This window comes from Trachinotus anak, unplaced genomic scaffold (genome assembly GCF_046630095.1).
Source record: "Trachinotus anak isolate AG129_WGS33_773 ecotype Australia unplaced genomic scaffold, CSIRO_AGI_Tana_v1 ptg000003l, whole genome shotgun sequence".
NCBI lineage: Eukaryota > Metazoa > Chordata > Actinopteri > Carangiformes > Carangidae > Trachinotus > Trachinotus anak.
The window spans coordinates 341,077-345,000 of NW_027273854.1; the positions used below are offsets into that span (position 1 = coordinate 341,077).

The 3,924-nt window shown below is 45.5% G+C and overlaps 1 protein-coding gene across 2 annotated transcripts in view; it reads left to right on the forward strand.

Moving 5' to 3' along the window:
* Positions 1-2,036: 2,036 nt before the first annotated feature.
* samd14 (sterile alpha motif domain containing 14) overlaps positions 2,037-3,924 on the forward strand; it is a 19,970-nt gene continuing 18,082 nt past the window's right edge. For both annotated transcript variants that reach the window (XM_071464080.1, XM_071464072.1), the window contains exon 1: positions 2,037-2,189. The gene's annotated coding sequence lies outside the window, so the exon portion shown is untranslated. The remainder of the gene's footprint in view (positions 2,190-3,924) is intronic.

Genomic DNA, 3,924 nt, shown 5'->3' on the forward strand with positions numbered 1-3,924 from the left:
GCACACAACCATCGTCCGGATCTCTTCCTGAAAGCAGCTGCTCTACTTCTGCAACAATATTCTGCCTCAAACTTCTCAAACTTCCAGCAGGTCTCACAAAGAGAAAATAAATCTGTGTAATTTGCTCGTTTTCTTGCTGCCACTGCGTCTTCATGCTTAATGCACAGTTCTACTTTCAACACACGTCAGCGCCTGCGTATGATGCTGTAACATCAAAGCTGATCTCAGTACAGTAGAAGCTGAGCCACAGACAGTTTACCTCGCCCACTTTGTCTGTAGCTAATCACCAGTCGAAGATCCAGGATGATCCTCAGTAATCAAACCTCCACCTGAAGCTCCAGTCTCCGTCAACAGGACACGGTCACACCCACGAACAGGACAGAAACCTTAGATTGCTGGAAGCAAACTAGCTTCAGAGACAATACCCTGCTGCCCCCACCAGAGGGCAGTAAACTACATGATGAATACAAACAGGCGTCAGATCCTTTATGGGACAGAGCTGTTCTGAGATCAGATGTAAGGAGAGATATCACTTCACTTCAGTATGGTTCTGACTGATGTTTATTTTTAGCTTTAACTGAGCAAACATTACTTGTTACCCTGACGTCATGGCCCTGTGTTAGATTTAGTTAAGGCCTCACAAATGTAATAACAGAAATAAAAACATTCACTTAAAATTCAAGTCAATAGTTAAATTGTTTATGTTTATATCTATTTTAACCCGTTTTGGCCCAGCAGCCTGACTGATGGGTTTTACTACACTGAACTACACTGTCACTGTCTACTGAAAAGTTGGCCTGAGGGTTGACATGTTTCAGAGTTGGGTATGTTTGATTAATGTTTCACCACAGCAAAACAACTCCCTGAAAGGTAAAGGGAGACAACCTAAGACCTGTTCTACAAACCAGGATTTGGGGTTAGTGAGGTGACTTCAGGTTTAACCCACAGACTTTAAGTAACGATGGAGGCAGCCTTGAGCTGAGACTTCCTGCATGGTTCCCTCAGTTCTCCATCACTTTAGTCCTTAATAAAATGTAAACAGGTGAGTTGTATAAATTCAGCCGTGCAGGTGTCATGAAGGAGGAAATGATCTCTAGAGACCAGAACAGTTTCTGTACCAGGCTGCAAACATGTTTCTTTCTGCTGGACATTTGAACATGGGAGTCTCTGGGGACTGACTCACTGCTGGAGCCAGACTCTAGTGGTCATTAGAGGAACTGCAGCTCTCAGCTCTTCACTGCTGATGCTTCATGTTTCAGACCTGGAGGCTGGTGATTGGTTTAACTCAGACATTTCAGGGACACAAGTGTGGTTCACTTCTTACTTGTTGTGCTGTAACATGTACCCCCACCATGAAAAGCTCTGTCTGTACATTGTTTTAACCCCAATGCCTAATCACTCTTTGTGTCTAAACATGACCTTAAAGAGATGATTTTCAGTAGACTTGTCCATGTTTGGTCACAGGCTCTAAATACTGCCCCTTTCATCTTGAATCCTGATGTAAACAATCTGACATGTTAATGGTGTTGAAATGGTGCAGATCCAGATCATAATAATTTGTCATTCTAGTTCTTCATGTAATTTTCCTAAAAATCTTTCAAATATTTTCATTCTCAGAATTGATATTTTCATTATTGGTTATTCAAGATGATTTTCAATTCTTTCTTTTCTTGATCAGTTTTGTTCTTGTTAAACCTACAGATGTGGATTTTATACCTTTATATGTACAGAATACTGTGGATATGCATCTATCATTCTTCATTCTTGTATATGTCATGTCTCTTTTCCCCCCTCCCTTTCTCTCTTGTATCCAGTTGTCTCTCTCCTCCCTGCACATTCACAGCCTCCTCCTCCTCCCCCTCCTCCTCCCTCAGTCTGGCTCAGCTGTCCTTGGTGCTGCTGCCTCAGATGGAGGCTGCAGTATTCTGCTGAAGAGCAGTGAGCCAGCATCCGCCCGCTCTGCCTCCAGCCGTCAGAAGACACTTTTCATCCGGCGCAGACACGAGCCTGAGAGTCTTGGAACAGGGAACTACAGCGCCCACAATCCTCCAGCCGCAGCTCAGACCATTGCCTGGCCTGGAGCAAGGCCCCGTGGAACCCTGGGAGACACGGTCCTCCTCAGCCAGCTGGTGGGGAGGCAAAGAGAGGGGGTAACGTGCCATGACAACCGTCAGAGAGGAGAGAGGAAGGTGAGTTCATCTGTTTGTGTTTTATTTACCTGCCTGATATTTCACACTGATTTCATCTTTTTCATCTTCCATATTTTCCTCTGTCAAACACCCTCCTCCTTTTCCTCCGTCTCAGTCTGACGCTGCATTTTCCTGCTGGGAGAGAGCTGTGTGTGTGTGTGTGTGTGTGTGTGTGTGTGTGTGTACACACTTGTGCTTGCTACATAGTAAGGACCAAAAAAGTATTTTACTAACAGAGTGAGGACATTTTGGGAAAGTGAGGACATTTTGGCCGGTCCTCACTTTTTGAGACACCTTCAAATCACATGTTGAGGGTTAAGACTTGGTTTTAGAGTCATGGTTAGAATTAGGTTTAGGTTAAGGTTAGGGTCAGGGTTAGGGTTAGGGTTAGGCTCTCAGGTGTGATGGTTAAGGTTAGGGTAAGGGGCTAGGGAATGCATTATGTCAATGAGTGTCCTCATAAAGATAGAAGTACAAGTATGTGTGTGTGTGTGTGTGTGTGTGTGTGTGTGTGTGTGAGCTCCACCCAGTCTGTAGAGGAGCTCACAGATAAATCTAAGGTGTGAGTGTAGTTTAGAACAACACAACATCAAACTGGCACAAAATAACACAAACAGACCCAGTGTGACTCAAAAAAAAGTCATGACAAAATTCACTGAATGAACAGACAGGAAATGAAAAAACACAAGGACACACAAAGACTGAACATCGCACATGATCATACAACGTTATATACAACACACAACCCTGCATGAAACGACACCAAATGACAACATGAGATGATGACACAACAAAGGTGAAGAAACACAAGGCACGTGATGTGTAACAAAACCACAACACAACATGACACTAAACCAAATAACACGAAGTGACACAACGAGACCAAGACACCACAGAACACAAAATCTGATGTGATGTAACACAACATGCAACAAAGGCCAGACGACAACAAACAAAACAAGTTAAACAGAAGAATCACCATCAACACCTGTGTTTGTGTTGAGTTTGTTTGTTTGTTCTGAGATGTGTTGGTCTCTGTGGTTGGAGGAGTTTGTTGGTCTGTGTCTCCTCAGTCTGGATCAGGACCAGGTCCACAGAGTCCATCTGTTTCCTGTGGGGTGGGGCAGCAAATGGCTACCTGACCACTCATCCCTCTGTTGTGTCTCAAACCTGTTTATGTGTTGTCCAGTTGTCACTGTCAGAGCTGAGAGCCTCCACCCAGTGGGTGGAGTCAGGAGTCTGACTGAGTTTGTGTCCCTGCACTGATACAGTGTTTCCCCTGACCCCTGAACCCTGACCCCGAGACACAAAAGGCTTCAAATGAGTTTCACACTGAGACCATGTCAGCTGCTGGGGCACGGTGGTCACCGCCAGGTTCCCTCCAGGTTCAGGTCCCCTCCAGGTTCAGGTTCCCTCCTGGTTCAGGTCCCCTCCTGGTTCAGGTTCCCTCCTGGTTCAGGTCCCTTCCTGGTTCAGGTCCCCTCCAGGTTCAGGTTCCCTCCTGGTTCAGGTTCCCTCCTGGTTCAGGTCCCCTCCAGGTTCAGGTCCTAACCTGTCCAGGTGTGACTGTCTCCAGCTGTGACTGGCTCCACCCCACACAAAGACAAGCAGTATGGCTGATGGGTGGATGTCAGCTGCTGTGATACTGAAGGAAACCTAAAATCAGGAGGATTCTGAATGAAGTTCTGCAGCTTCTGTGTCTCTGGTTCATTAATGAAGCTCAGGAAAGATCCAA